At 53.8% G+C, this 16289-nt stretch overlaps 1 protein-coding gene across 1 annotated transcript in view; it reads right to left on the reverse strand.

The window, feature by feature from the left end:
- Positions 1-16289, reverse strand: part of PTPRN2 (protein tyrosine phosphatase receptor type N2) — a 265811-nt gene that overhangs the window by 152521 nt on the left and 97001 nt on the right. The gene's annotated exons all lie outside the window — the stretch shown is intronic.

Here is a 16289-nt window from a genome sequence, read left to right on the forward strand (position 1 = left end):
GGTGCTGGCGTAAGGGTGGCCAGACACGCCAGGCGCGGGGGTGTGCAGGGGATTTCCAGAACGTGGCAAAGGAGAGGTGCTCATGGAACAGGGGCACAAACGGGACGGTCCCCACCGCTCCCTCTGCGTCTGAAGCGACAGACCCGGCTCATCAGCGTCCGTCCAAACCACACCTTCCAATTAATTTCGGCCCCAGCGAGTCTTTATTCTCCAATTGCTCACTTTGAGACAAGCTTCCTGTGGGGGCTCAAACATTCAAATGACCGCCTTTCCCACACACAAAAGGCTGATTCAGGGCCCCGTGCGGCACACACAGCGCGGCCATCTGCAGTTTCAGGCCGGACGGAGGGAAACGCGTCTCTCATTGTTCACAACAGTTTCGTTGCCCCGAGTGTAGCTGAAGAAAGCCATTCAAATGCAACAAGTTTAATTAGCAGAAGCACATGTGCCCAGTGCCAGGCTGACTGGGTAATTGCTGGTCTGATTTTACACATGTGCTCAGATGGACGGCGCTGTGCGATTAGCAGAAAATCATCTTACATGTCGCGAGCGTTTTGCAGATTTCTGCAGGACTTTGCAAAGCCCAGAGACTCTGGGAGGACAACCTGCCAGCTGCTGGAAGCAGGCCACCACGGCCACGCGGGGGCCACAGCCACCGTGCCTCTGCCACGCCGGGCTCCCCGGCACTGCCTCGCCGAGTGCCTCACCACAATTCATGCATCTGCCTCCTACGCCCAGAGTGACAGCTCCCTTAGAGGGAGGGTCTTGTCCCCACGGCCACCACCCAGTGAGATGAACAGTCTGCAGTGAGAGCACAGACAATAAGTGCCCCTGTTCTCTGACTGGGTTTTGTGCCAAGAGCTCCGTGCCTGTGGGTGGTGTGGGTGTGGGGGGGGGGCCAAGGGCGGGGGACGGTGGGAGGGGGCAAAGGAGAGAAAATGAAGACTCTTCAGAACATACCTAAAACTTTCATCTCCAACCTACACCGTTTCTTCTTCTCATTGCAGTTTTTTTGGGTGACATAGTTTAATAAAATTATATAGGTTTCAGGTGCACAATTCTATAACCCGTCATCTGCATGTTGTATTGTGTGTTCGCTTCCCCTTTACCCTCTTCCACCTGCCCCACCCTCCTTCCCTCTGGCGACCGCCACACTGTTGTCTGCCTCTGAGGTCTGTTTTGCTTTACAAACGGAAATACTTTGGACATAAAATTGTAGTGTATGGAATGGAAGGAGCATCAAGATGGCCCAACGCCACGTGTCACAGGTGAGGAAACCAAGGCCGGAGTGTGCACAGCCACGGAGGGGTCAGCAGGTGAGCAGGAGGAAGAGAAATCAGGCTCCAGGGCTCCCCCCAGCCTCCATGGTAACCACGCTGCCAGGGACGCACCTGAGAATCGCCCCTCAGGAAACGCACTGCATCACTTGGGCTCCGAGAGTGAAATGGCCAAAGACATTTCTGTCTATTTTGGAATGTCCTGAGTAAATTATTCCCCTAATAAAGTAGAATGGCATCATTCTTTATATTTGGTGTGTGGTGCACAATGTTATATGTTCTCAGGAAAAGGATTGGTATTATTTGTATTGTTTGTATGTGTATACATGTATATATGTGTATGTGTAGGTGTATACATGTCTGTACAGCTGTGTGTGCGTGTGGGTGTCTACATGCATGTTGTATATATTCACATTGTGGTCATGTGTTTGCATGTGCGGGTGCACATGTATATCTCTATGCACATGTGAATGCATGTGCATCATTTTTACATGTAGCATGTGGGCGTACACATGTGTTATCTGTGTGCATGCACGCTTGCCATGTGACCAGCAGGTCAGCCCCCCAGGCAGCCGCAGGCGTGAACACGCCGGCCTTGGCCTCCCCTCGAGAGCCGTGCTAGTGAAGCTCTCCTGGGAGGCGCCTCAGGCTCCTGGGAAAGGACTCTGCTGAGGAGCGTCCGTCTGTCAGTACCGCCACACGTCTGTCACGAGCATCCACAGGAGGGACCCCCGGGCCCTGGCCAGGACACCTGCCTGCCACCCCCAAGCCACAGGCAGCTCACATCAGGTCACAGGCCTCTCTTAGTTGTGTGGCCTCTGGTGGCTCTAGTAGTGTTTCCTGTGGTGATGTGACCATTTTCTCTGCACTTGGGACATTTTATCCTCTTTTTTTTTTCCTAATGTTTTTACCTGTTTTTACTTTTATGTCTTTTTTACATTTCTTCATTATCTTTCTGGGAAGAGATAATGGGACTGCAGAATCAATAAATATAATGTGATCACCTCATCTGGGTTTTCCAAGCGGGGTAATTAGCTTAGGGCACTATTAGGGATATTGCAACACTTGTACCTGTTTAATCACTTGTGTAAATAGTTTATTCATGGAAATAATATGTGTGTAACCGTATTCCCTGGAAACCTTAAGAACAATGTTCCTGATTCTGGAGCAGGAAGAGACAGGCAGACAAGGTGCCACGATTACAGACTTCACAGGGGAGGGTGCAGCGGAGATGAACTTGGAGTAATTACGGGGCGAGGAGAGACGTGAAATAAATCATCCACACGCAGATTCCTCGTGCTGGTAAGGGTGGGGGCACGCACAGAGCAGGATCAGCCCAGCTGCTTCCTGCACTCCCAGAAGCAGTGGCCGGGCACGTGCAGTCAGATTCTCAAAACACTACCCACAGTGGGTGCCACGTGCGCTCGCTTGCCCAGTAAGGTGGCCAGTGATCCCGGGACAGAAGGACCACGGGGTTCTGCCTGCCGCAGCTCCGGGTGTGCCCAGGAAACGCAGGGTGTAATCACAGGTGTCCGCACAGGGCCCACTCTCAGCACAGCCCCGGCTCCGAGTGTCTTCAGGAGGAGCCCATCCCCATCCCCAGCCCAGGAGCTGCACCTGCTCAGGTAAGCACCCATCAGCTCCAAATCACACCGTATAGATGGGTCTCTCATTCACCCATCCGTGTGTCAAAGTTGGGCCCCAGGCGGTAGCAAAAACGAAGCAGCAACAGTGACCCCTGGTGGCCGCCTCCCTGCAGAGCTGAACCCTCGTCGAGACAGCACAGGCCAGCTGCGTCCAGCTCAGGACAATGACTCTGGCTGCCAGACCCGCCAGGTGTGCCCACTGCCAGCTCCAGGGAGGAGACGAAGATGCTGCTTCCTAATGGGGCGACGGTAAGACACGTGCACTCACGTGTACACACACACAAGCACATGCAGGCAGCCACAGGCTTGCCATGTGCACACATGGACGTGCTCACACAGGCTCGCACACACTCACACATGCACTCACACACTCCCAGTGGGAAAAGCATCACACAGCCCCTCAGATTGCCCCCATGGTGCCACCTGTCCCATGGGCTTTGCAAGCATCTCCCAGGGGCACCACAGACACACTGACTAGCCCCTCGTCCCTGGGCTGAGTGGACCAGAGTCGGCCCTCTGACCCCTGGGAGATGAAGACGCACCTGCTGCGAACGGGCCGCTGGGGACAGTCCCAGGGGTGCTCAGAGCAGGAACCCCCTCCCCGAGCCTCGCAGGCAGCTGTCGCCGTGGAGGCAGTGCCTTGTGCAGGAGCTGCGCCGCGATGCCCTGGCACGAAGGGCTGTCAGCGCCAAGTCTGAGACTGTTAACCAGTCCCTCAGGAATGCACGAGCCTGAGGCTGTCCGGCTGAAGCCAGGGGTCCGCGACCCTGTCTGCGGCCTGCACAGCAGGCCGAGGGACCCCCCACCACCACCATGTGCAGGCTCCACAACCAGCAGAGGGGACCCCTCTGCCCCCTCCAGGGTCACTCAGCTGCCAGCTGCTGAGCCCTCCCTCTAGCACAACCGGGGACCCGTGGGGCAGGTCAGCAGACCCCACCCGAACCTGCACCCAGGGTCTACCTGTCCCATTAAAAAAAAGCCCAAACGGCACTTCTGGGCACTGCTGTGGGCATCACACCTTGACGGGCAGATGGGTCTCGGGAGCCCGCTGGCGAGGGGGCGGGGGGCCCTCACAGCCAGCGCAGAGCGGGCAGCAGCGCCACCCCGCCCTGTGCCCCTGGGGCTGCCCTGCAGAGGGCTCACTCTCGGGCAGACAGGGCCCGCACAGCCCCTCCACAGGGACGGCTCCGCCACGCATGGCAGGGCCCCCCAGCCCCCTGGGGCAGGGCCTGTGACCTGAAGCTGTGGTCAGCAGTGGTCTGAACTCAGGCAGGTGGGAGAGCCACCACCCCGGGGCACTTGCGTCACCAGCCGCAGCCCAAGCAGCATTTTCCAAAATGTCTGGGTGGATATTAGAACAGCCCCTTCGCCGCCTCCTCATAATGGCTGAAAGCCGACGCCGTCTGAGGTCTGCGGCCGGCCACTCATCCCTGCTGCGTTTAAACATCTACTGGCTTCTGACCCCTGGAGATGCGGTCTGGCAGCTCGAGTGTCTGGAGCGCCCAGAGCCCTGCGGGCGGGCGGTGGGGGCGGCCAGCATCCCCAGCGCAGCGTTGATTGGCAACAACGAATCACACCTGAGCCTCCAGGCTCTCAGCCCTTCCTGCGAAGAAAATTCGCCTCTTGATATTATCAACCACGGCTTTCAATCCCTTGAATCTAAGTGTTTTAGGCGCAAGCAGTAATAGATTTTCAAATGACGACGTTGACCTCTCTGAACTGCTATTCTCCGTCTCGGGCAGACAGGTACTTACTGCCTGTCCTGTTTGTCTGTCCTAAAACAGACGAACCTGGCCCAGCCTCCTGCTGGACACGTGCCGCAGCCGAGAGTCTGCGGACAGCAGGTCAGCAGGTCATGCCCTGCGACCTTTAGAAGAATCCAGGTTTTCACAGATAGCTGAGGAGAACGAGTAGCAAGTACTTCGTTCAGGCTCTCCCATTGCACAGACGAGAACACAGAGGCCCTGAGGGTCTGGGCGGCCCGCCCCCAGCTGCGCCCCCCACCGGGTGCCGCCCGCAGCCGCTGCCTGGCTCCTGGCCCCGCCATGGCGCTCTAGCACCCTTGGTTTTCCTTCGACAGAACACAACGGGGTAAAACATAAGGCTGGAGTCGGGAGAACACAGGGCTTTGGGGGCAGACAGTCCTAACGAGGCACTGGTTGGACTTTCACTTTGCTTAGAATGATGTGGCAGCCACGGCTCTCCAGTGACCTCATGCAGGAAAGACTGCGTTTGTCACACACCCCCGAGTTCTGCTGCAGGGCGAAAACACCAAACGGCCCGGAGATACTAGGTCTGGTCCCAGCTTCGCAACCAGCCGGCTGTGCAGTCTGGAGCAGGTCACTTCCCGCCTCAGGTCCCGAAAACACAACAGTGTAACCGTCGGTATCCCAGCTCCTGTGAGCTGCAAGGGTGGCCCGCCTTGCTGGACCATGGCCGCAGACGCGGGCTGGCCACCAGGGGCTGCCTTGGCGGGGAAATCTGCAGGCGCAGACCCCGCTCCTAGAACCAGAGCACAGCCCTAAAGCACGTGTTCTGCAGAGCTGCTGGATGCGCTGAAAACCCAGTGTCTGCCACCCGATGCCATGGGGCTGCTGGTCCTTGCAGGCGGCCAGTGTGAATGGTGGACCAGAGACTACAAGGCAGTGGGGAGAGCTGAGCATGCAGCTACGAGAGGAGGCAGAAGAGAAGAGGGCTCCCAGGGCCTCTGCACGTTCAGAGAGGCTGTCCTCGGCCCCACTGCCTCTCTGTCCACGGGCTGCATGGAAGGCTGGGGCCACAGCCATCGAGTCCTTAGTCCAATCTTAGTTTTCACTATGATGGATTTTTTTCACTGTTCCACACACATACAAACCAATGCAAATGTTCTCTTGGCTCTGTCTTTGCTGCATTTAAATAAATTATAAAAATCCTCGCTGTTGGGAAGTAAGACATCTAACGTGGAAGATCGTCACTTTTGAGCATCAGGACAATAAACCTGGTTGTTGTTGTTGATCAAACTCTCACGGAGTCTGAGATAACCCAGCCCGTTTCCCTTTGTCCAACCACATACATGAATTTTATTATGTATATAACAATGTATAAATCACATACACTCAACTTAAGTCTTCTTTTGTTTTGTCTCCTGCATGCCAGGAAGCTCAGGGCAATGTGAAGACTCAATCCCAGCAGTTTAACCATTGGGAAGGTAACACGTTTGGTTCTTTCCCCTTCCCTAGGATTTCACATTCCAACTTCAAATTTATCAGGCTCACACCACAGCTCTTTGTTGCTTCCTTAATTTTTTTTTTTTTTTTGGAAGAGCAAACTCAAACATAATTAAAAATAATCATAGTAAATGCTCAACCGAAGTGCCCCCAGTGTTCAAGGGCAAAACCCAGTGCTGGCAGGAGCCCAGCACATGCTTTCTGGACACACAGACCCGCAGGCCGATGCTGAATGTGCCCGTCTCCCCGGAGCTGGGCCCAGTGCAGCGCAGGGGAAAGAGCGAAGGTAAGAAGCATGGGGCGCGTGCCTGCTGGGGGTTCAAACGATGTCTGAGGAGCCAGATACGTGGACCCAACCGAAGGAAACACAGTCTCTAACAACCAGACCTGCCCCAGAACTTGCTGTGGGGAACCAGACAGGACTGACCAGGGAGCTTGTTCACGGGGACCCACCCAACCTCACCGCAGCCAGGACAAGGGAAAGTGCCTTCAGGGCCCGGCTGGCTCTGCGGTGTGACCTCCGCCTGTGGCTGAGACTCACTGGTCCTCAGGGCACCGATGCTTGTTTGTTTCTGGAAATAATGGAGCGGCACCAAGTGATCAGAACATCTGTGCAGTTCTAAATTCAATGGTCCTTCACACACAACCCCACGCATCACGTAGGACCAGGGTGTGCGAGGTGAGTGGGGGGAACCTTGGGCTCCTTGGCAGACGGCAGACTCCCCGACACAGCAGGCAGCAAGGGATGGCACTGGCACTGTGTTTATGGGGAGGAAGCCTGAATTAAAAGAGGAGAAGTCCACCCAGCAGCCCTGATGTGCAGGCAGCGCATTGCTGCCTGTGGCTGCTCTGACACGTCACTTGGCCCCAAGCCGAGAGCCAGTTTTCTGCCCTTGGTCTAGAGCGGACACATTAGCAACGCCGGCAACGTCAGCACTCTTTTTTGTTCTCTGTCACTGATAAACAGTTGGGCTCCTTGCCCCCTCTCAGGGCAAGGTGTGGCCAGCTGTGACCTCCAGGTCTGGTCAGTGGGGCATCCTGGGAAGGCAGGCTCATCCAGACCCGGGACAGGGGACGGGGACAGCGACCCCACAAGGCTGGCTGCAGGGCCCTCAGAGAACTTCATTTGTTGGGAGCTCAGACTCCATCCAGCCTCCATGGGTGTCTGGTGCATCGGCTGTGGACGCCGAGATAAGCAGCAGGGAAGGAGAAAGGCGGGTTATCTGGGGCAGCCAATCTCCCCATCAGCGGCCTCCTGCTCCAGCCCGTTGCCAAGTAACCGTGGCCGCTCCTCTTATCAGCCCGGAACGGTCCACTGACTATTCAGCCGAGAATAGAAAGGCCTGGCACTGAGGGCCGGTGCAGTGCCGCACGAAAATGGCACATTACGTGGATGAGGGAAAAGGGAATCTGGGAGCCTCATTTTATCTGCATGGGGCCAGTGACTCAAAACCAGCCGTCCATCACTGCCCCCGCACCCATTCTTATTCCATGAACTGAAGAGCACCTCACCCACCTTCCCGAGAGGGACGGAGGGAGGCAGGGAGGGAAAAAGAGGGGGACAGAGAGCAGGGGCCCTGTTCATAACCAGGTTTGCGGGATGGGGGATCCCTCTCCTCCCTCCATCTCCCCCTTCCCCACCACCCCTCCCCACGCACAGACCCAAGGTCTCACCTGCCAATTGCCTAACAGGTGCCCTCCACCTGGGATGGGCACAGTGGAGCCCCCAGAAGGCCAGGAGCAGCCACAGCCCTGAGGCAGGAACTTCAGAAGGACACCCCTCTACCATCGCCCTGTGGAAGCCTCTCCCCACCTCCGCTGCAGCTGGTGCGGGGAGAAGCCAGGACCGGAGTGGCCTGGGAGGCGTGAGGAGAGGCCCTTGGCTCCAGGGGGTGGCAGAGGCTCCTTAGACACTTAGACACAAGCTTCTGGTCACAGGGAGCCCAGCCCTCTGCAGGGGGCCAACACCTGCCCCTGCAGGCCTGGCATGGCCTCTGTGAGCAGTCAGCTACTTGTGCTTCGAGAACGGCACAGGCCACCCCGGGATGCCCAGCCCTGCCAGCGCCCGACAGCCACAGCCCGGCAGGCCCGGGAGAGAGCTAGTGCCGCCCCTAGGCTGGGAGTCACTGGTCTCTCCCCATCGGCCCAGCCCGCTGTGCACCCCCCATGCACAGAGTACGCAACGGGCGGGCAGAAGGCCCCATCCCAGTTTACCCCATCCCCCACTACATCCTGGGGGCCAGATTCATCATCTCAAAACCCCCGTCCCTGTCCCGAGACGCATGCTCCTGTCCCCTCTGACCTGCTGGTGCCCAGTGAACCCTGCATTCGGGAGCCACCCTCTGCCCATCTGCCTCCTCTGGGGGCAGTACTCGGCCACGACTAAATAAGAACTCACCAAAATTGAAGGCAGGGACTCGGGCAGCACCTGCACACCCAGGCTGTGCAGTGCTATTCACGGCAGCCAGGAAGCGGCCCCAGCGCCCAGCGATGGGGGGCTGGGTAAGCACACTGCGGCCCCTCATGCACGGGGTGGGACTCCGCCTTAGAAAGGAAAACCATTCCTCTCCTTCTTCCTTGTGTGACACCCGCTACCGTGTGGACGAGCCTCAAGGACACTGTGCGCAGTGAATGAGGCCGGTCACCAAAGGACGGAGCCTGGACCTTGCACTCACATGTGGTCCCAAGAGGGTCAGATTCACAGAGAGTGGGAGAAAGGTCACAGGGGGCAGGGAGGATGGGGAGTTAGTGTTTAACAGGTACAGAGACTGTCTGCAAAGGTGGGAAAGTTCTGGAGACAGACGGAGGTGATGTACTTAATGCCACCGAACTGCACGTGTGAAAAGAGAAACGGTAAGTTTTATGTGTGTTTTGCTATAATTTTTTAGGAGCGATAAAGAGCTTGGCAAGTGAACGAGAGGTGGGAGGGGAGAGACGCTCCCGCTGTAGGGAGGGTGCAGGGGAGACAGACCTGCAGGGTCTCTGGGCCGCAGGAACTGGGTGCAGGAACGGCTGCCCTCAGGCCACGGACAGGCCTGCGTCCCAGAACCCACGGTCCAACGCAGCCCACAGGAGGTCGAGATACGTCGTCAACACCCAGAATCTCACTAGAAACAAGCAAGTCTAGTAGAAGACCTCGTCACTTAACTTTGAAAATACACTGGGTTCTAATTTAGATAAGACCAGCTCTTGGCAGTGGGTGGATGTGATTTTTAAACACTAACTCAGCTAAAACAACTTGCTTTAGTTTCACTGTGGTGAGGCTTTGGGGAGGCTGGCGGTGGGCCAGAGAGCGCCGTCGGCCCTGCTGGACCTCGCATGCCCCTCTGACCAAGGAGTGAAGGGGAACAGGGAAGGGGCTTCTGCGGAGGAAGGGCAGGGACAGTCACAGTCCTCAGATGGCCGCGAGGGTTTCCGTCCAAAGCACCGACTTCAGCAGTTCTCTCGGTGGTTTTCTCAAAGACTAAACAATAATAATTCCTGTAAACCAGCCCAGATCGTCCTTAATGACAGCGCTGCAGCCGCGGCTATTTAAACACCAACCTCAGCAGAGTGCCGAGCAACAGTAATGAGCAAGGATGCCTACGCGGTGCTGTGGACCGAAGGATAATGAAAGCAATTTATTTGAAAATTAAAATATGATTAAGAGTGGCAGCCTATGCGAGAGCCCAGATGCCTTAGAGACGCGCCTCCCGCACCGCTGGCTCTCGTCCCGAGAGGTCTGGTGACACTGCTGTCCTCTCTGACAGTCTCAGCAGAGAGCAGCCTCATTAACAGATGCGCGCCTCTCAGACCCCATGGCCCTGGGAGCTGCGACCTCAAGCGTCAAGGGCGGTGCCGTTTAGGTGTGGTTTCGCTGACACGAACCTCAGCAGCATCCCTCTTACAGGGGATCGGACACTGTCTACCCACAGCCAGAACAGGGACCCTGAGAAGGGCAGCTTCCCCAGGGGTCCGGGGAGAGACTGAGTGTAATTTAGGAGAGGGGACCAGAAAACAGGTTGGGTGACCAGCCAAAACGCTTAATTGAAGACACATAGAAATAAAACATTTTAAGTGTTCTAACTCATAAGCGAGATGCCTGAAAGGAAGAAAAATGCTCCTAAATGACTGCGTCCGTTCTGTTGGCTTTTAGAGCGTTTGGCGGGAGAAGTGGGCATTTCCCTCCCCTCCGCAGGCGGGGGCCTCCGCACAAGGGCAGCGGGCATCGCTCCTCCAGGCCCTGTGCACCTGCCCCGAGCAAGGACGAGCAACGACCTCCATGCGCGCGCTCTGGTCCTTTTTATGCTGGTTGTTAAATTAATGTCATTTTCCTGGCAAATAAAGAAATAAAATAAAATAGTCAAGCCCGTGACCAACAGTGCCTGTCCAAGAGCATGTCCTAAGGAAACGCCTGGACACAGCAGCAGCTTCCTCTCCAGACCGCAACTTCCATACGACACTGAGTGAAGTGCTCTGAAAGCTGGAGGTCAACCTAGTTAATGACCCAGGCGAGGGGACCTGAAGAGGTGAATCAATGAATTAAAGCCAAGAAAGACCTACTCTCTTAACCCTTCAAAACAATCATAAATCAACCGGCCAAATGGGAGTAGCTGTTCCAAGTTCCCACCTTAACTTTACAGTCAGTTCAGTCTGAGCACGGGTGCTTCTTTCACTGGTTTATAATTGTCAATGAATTTTTAAATATTGCCCGAGATCTGAGACTTGGAGTGAAGAGGCAGACATTCACATGTAAGTTTAACACAGATGTTCATGCTGAGGCTGGATGGATGTTCAATTAAACATCAAACTTGGCACTGCAGGACGGCGAGCTGTGCCGTGCACGATTCTCTGTTTGCAGTGACCGCCAAGCTTTGCTCTCCCTGCTGAAAGCCGCCATCCACACCCTCGATGTGTGTGGGGCCACCAGCCACACATGCGGAACATTTCTAAACACAGGCCCCTGCCAGGAGCTCATCTGAGGACCTGTAGGCTGGACTTCGACAAAGGAAAGGACACTGGTCACAACAGAAGCAGATGCCTAGGATTTGTGCAGTCAGAGACTCCCGCCACACATCAACCATCTTGAGGGAATGGTCAATGTAGAGATTTCTCCCGACAAGCACCCTCCACTCAGCAGATTCTGGGACATTAGGACAGAACATATCCCACATCAGCCCCTCTTGGAGTGAGGTCTCCACTGTGAGGACCGTCCCTGAGAGCTGTCCTGAGCTCCCAACTCCAGCAAGCTACAAGCAAATGGAATTGGCACTTCTGGAAACAGCGACTTTTCACACTCTTTACAATTAACAGCGGGGATTTCTTTCTCTTTCCCCTTTCTTCCCGTCTCCCTCCTCCCTTCCTTCCCACAAAAGAAACCCTAGGAATTCTGTTCCCTGGTGTTCAGAGCTCTGATCAGTAGGTCCGAGTGACAGAGGCACGTCTGCTCCCACAGGAAGTGGCGAGTGCTCTCACGGTGCTCGCATGCTGCTCAAGACCTGCAATCTCTCAGAGGAGTGCTGAGTGGAATCGTCTCTAGTGAATGGGTCCATGTGTGGCCCGTGTGCACACACACACATGCACACACACAGTCATTGTTGGAAGCAGCAGAAGGATAAACAAACTGAACACCCGGCACGAGGTTCTCTCTGCTCCTGGGTGATAATAAGGAATTACCATGGCAACCCTGAACAAGCACTCACACGTCTTGTTTCTCTGCACACGGTGCCACAGCTGCAACTCCACCACCGCCACTCGCTGGGCAAGGGACAGGGTAATGTCATCACACTGGTCTCCCTGTCACTTTTGGTGGACTCGGCTCAAGGATGCTTTCTGTTGAAAACTGACTGCCACTTGCAGCTGGGGTCCCTGATCCTGGGTTTCCTCTTTGCTGTGGTGCCCTGAGATCTAAAAGCTGCACTGTTGAACTGGTTTCCATGTCCAAGGCTATTATTAGTAGAAATAAAACTTGACAGTAACTGAAAAACTCCACAGAAAGCAAAGAGCAAAGCACAATTCCTGTACTGATTTCTGGTGGGTGTTTCTACTGCCGGAAGCTCATCATTGCTGGAAGGTTCTGTTTTCTTCCATTCGGGACAGAAAGGACAGCTTCAGGGGTTTGAGCGGCTGAAATCATCATCAGACAGTCCTGGGGAAGCTACTGGGATAGGCAAGTCCATTTGGAAAGGACGTCAACTCATGCTACAGCCACAAGGGACCCTGCGGGTGTGACTTCCTATGTGTGACGCAGCCCACAGCTCTGAGCCAAGGACACAGGTGGACCCTCTGCCTGCAGCTGAACCAGGACACACAGCCCAGGGCAAAGTGCTGGAAGGTTAGGCTCTGGTCCCAGATCACGAGTCCCTCAGATGCCCGAGGCCCGTTTCTTCCCCTGTGACACGTGGCTGTACGAGACGCTCTTGACCACCCAATGCTGGAACCCGACGGGAACTCGAGGTCAGACAGAAGAGCGCCTGGCTCTCAGGCGCCAGGAGCTGGAGTGGCACGTGACAGGGCTGCTGGGGAGCCAGGGCGAGGACGCGCAGCCTGCCGAGCTCCGGCCTGCAGGACAGCGCCCTCTGAACTCGCTCACGTCCCTCATGTGCGGAGGGCACAGGGCTGTCTGCGAAGGAGCCTGGGCCCCCTCCTGTGGAAACAGCACCACGACGCATGAGATAAGCCCCGTTCAGGCTTCTCCAGACGGGAAGTGACCGTGTGGACACGCTCACGGGTACCAGAGCGGAAGGGTGCTGCTTAGATGCCTCACCCAGGAGCCCACCAGGATGCTCAGACCCCTCCCTGAAATGCAGCTCTCACATCCTCAGTCCGTCTTCCACAGCGCCAGTCCATGCCTAGCTCTCCAGCACACGTTCCCATAGCAACCATGGCACTAGCGTTTGGGAAAGGGATCCGATCCTGCTGGATCCAGGGGGGCCTTCTTGCGAGAGGCTGGAGGCCTGCATTTGCCTTCCTTTTCTGTAGGTGCCCAGAACAAGGGCGTCATTAAATTGAGCGAAGAGGGAACAAGACTTGGCAAGTACCAGATGCCACTGGTAAACTTGCTGAGGAGGTCGCTGTGTGAAGATTGCTCCTTAAAGTCATGCGATGTGTCATATAATTCCGTAATTTTAACAGAACAAGTTTTTGCAGGATGTGTTGATTCAAGAGGCCGGCTCTTGTGAGGGCTTGCCCGGTGTTCAGAGACATGCGGGGCAGGGGAGTGCCTGTCTCCTGCTGAGACAGACTGTGGTCCTCACGACTGTCGCAGCTTCCTGAGGGGTGTTGGCTAAAGAGGCACATCTTAGTTTTTGTTAGAAACTATTGAGAGCTCTTATTTTATCCCAAGCCTAACTTTTTTATTTCTGCCAGTGTTACCTCCTGGGCTGGTATTTATCGTATAATTGTCCCTGCTATGTGAAGCAGGGTTTCTACACAGGGCGAGTGGGAGGCAAAGTTCCCTGGAAAAGTTCCGCTAGGACTTTCAGGATGGAAGCATTAGCTTCTGATCCAGCCTACAGGAGACACGTCTAGGGACCCAGAACTTGGCAGGGGCGCCTGAGAGAGCCCAGCCCTGCCTTGGGCCACATGACCCTGCACTCCGAGCAGAGTTCTCCTATGTTCCCACAGGGGTCATAACTGAAGGACGAGAAACGTGTTGCACAGAGGAGACAGAGGAGCCTGCCGGGAGCCCCGTGGGCCTGGGGATGGGGTGGGAACCCCTGCGTTATGACCCTGAGTGTCCAAACACAACCCTCAACGCTCAGCCAGCGAGCCAGGTGGTAGGAGCAGGTCGTTCATACCTGGGGGGGCCCAGGGCAAATATGCCAACGTGGGGCATTGGGCTGGGCCACACGCATGGGTGCCCCCTGAGAGGAGGTGCCTCCCTCCATGTGTCCTGTTCCTGGTCAGTGTCTGCTGTGGATATTCTTTTTCTCATGAGAGGATTAAAAAAATAGTTATAAAAAACCACAAACTCAGACACCGAAACACAAGAGCAATATGAGGGCTAAAAAATGACTCTAACAAAAAAATAAAGGCAAGGAAAAACACTTTTAAATCAACGTAAATTATAAAAAGCTTCTGGTTTATGTTTTCTGTAAAAAGGAACTACAAAAACAAGATAGCAGCACCACGGCCCAGTTGTAAAGGGAGCTGAGGGAAAGACAGACAATAAAACGAGTCACAGGCACACGGAACAAAAGGTCCCAGTGGAAAATTGTATTGCTAATGGGGACGCCAAACTTAAAAAAAAATAAATAAAAAACCAACTACCTTGACACACAGAACAAAGTGATGGAAACTGTGAGAGGAACGACAGAGAGGACATGAGATCCGACACCTGGGCACCTGCCTTTAAAGAAGGAGAAACAAGATGAGATGGAAAGGAAGCAAACGTCGAAGGATAATTCAGGAAATCTTTTAAGACTAAAGATTCTATTCTGAAGAGTCAACGAGTTTACTAAATACCACATAAAATGAGTCATGTTTAAAGTGCCCTTTTATGCAAGTTTTTTAATTACAAAGAATCAAAAGTAAAAGAGGTACCCACAATGATCTTTTAGAAAATATAATAGGAAAAAAATAACCTCACATTCACAAAAGTAATGAAAAAGTATTAAATGTCTAGGAGTAACCTTGATAGTACAAGTGACCAACTATCTAGAAATGAAATAGCAGCACGAAATAAGGCATGTGTTACAGGATAGGTAAGCTCTCAGTTTACCCCTGAGAGCAAACTAGATGGCCGATAGCTTAAAAAAACAAACAAAAAAACTAGAAAGAAATTAGGGGAAGAGTTATCAGATCTTAGAATAAGGAAACATGTGAAAGGAAAAAGGAAAACTTCAGTGTAATTTTATAAACACTTACATTTTTTAAAAAAATGAAACAATGTAATTGACATAGGATTAAATATTTGTAACAACGTTCACCAATAAAATTCATAAAAGAAAAAATAAACAGTATAAAAAATGCAAACAAAAACAGGAAAGCACATTTTCCTGCACAAAGAATGATTTTTAGCAATAAAAACCCACATGGTGAGCTGAGCTCGGGAAGGAACAGGCATTCAGCCCCAGGGGGCTGAGGACTTAAGGGCCTGGCCTCTAAAGAGAAAACTGGGTGCCCAGCATTCAGCAGCTGGTCAGCGTGGGCGGTCGGGCCACCTTCTCCTACTAACCAGCCTCCTCCGAAGGGCCCTCTGGCTCCAAAGCTGCCAGCGTCTGAGGCCCCCCTCCATCCCAACTCCCAGGTGCTGGTCCTGGGGAGCCCCAAATTCAGCAGCTCCTCCAATGGCTCCCTCATACTTTCTGAGGAGTCCCACCTGCAAATTCTTGTTTTTATACAGTTAGGATTATTTTTAAGTGCAGATAAGGCATTAAACAAACCCCCAAAACATACCCATCCCCCAGTTTCCCGAACCTGCCGGCTGTTGGCAGCTTTGCGGTGGTGGGGACGCGCGTGGCCTATCCGGGCGCCCTGCTGGGAATCAAAGCAAGGCTGGACCGGGGCTACACACAGCGCTCAGCAGAAATGGGACTGCAAAGAATTCGACCCGTGGCATCTTAAATCAAGTATATTCATGCAGAAGAAACTTCCCCCAATGGGAACCAAAGGCACTTTGTCTGTAAAGAACATTAACATAGCCATTTACAAAACTAATATGGAAGCCAGTGTGGGCCATTGTCAGGCACACATACTGCAGAATCGCATTATGGAGTCACAATCCCAAATTGATGACTTGACCTCAGGGCCCAGCCTATTCCAGATGAAGACGACTTCTGAAATGAAATTTTTGCTATAATTTGCTCTTGCTTCTGCTAAAAGGTTGAAGGCATTTCTGTTCCAACTGAGTATGAATAACATTAATATCATAGCATTACCCAGCATGTTCTTAAATACATTTATCTTCAGTGAGTAAAGTTATATTGATTTAAAGAAAAATAGATTTCTTTTGAGTAAACTACAGGCCCAAAGGCTGAGGCACCATTTTTGTAGCACACATGTATTTATGAAGAGTGCCTCTGCTTAGTGTCTTCGGAGGAAAAATACACCAGCTACCACGGAATCAAGGAACGTCTCTCCTGGCAGACACTCGGCTGTTTTCTGTGGAATTAATGTGATTCATCCATCTTGGAGGAGAGTTATATTGCAGGCGGCCAGTTCCCAACAAACAAGAGCTG

This window comes from Pteronotus mesoamericanus, unplaced genomic scaffold (genome assembly GCF_021234165.1).
Source record: "Pteronotus mesoamericanus isolate MK-2021 breed Mesoamerican mustached bat unplaced genomic scaffold, CSHL_Meso_final contig_265, whole genome shotgun sequence".
NCBI lineage: Eukaryota > Metazoa > Chordata > Mammalia > Chiroptera > Mormoopidae > Pteronotus > Pteronotus mesoamericanus.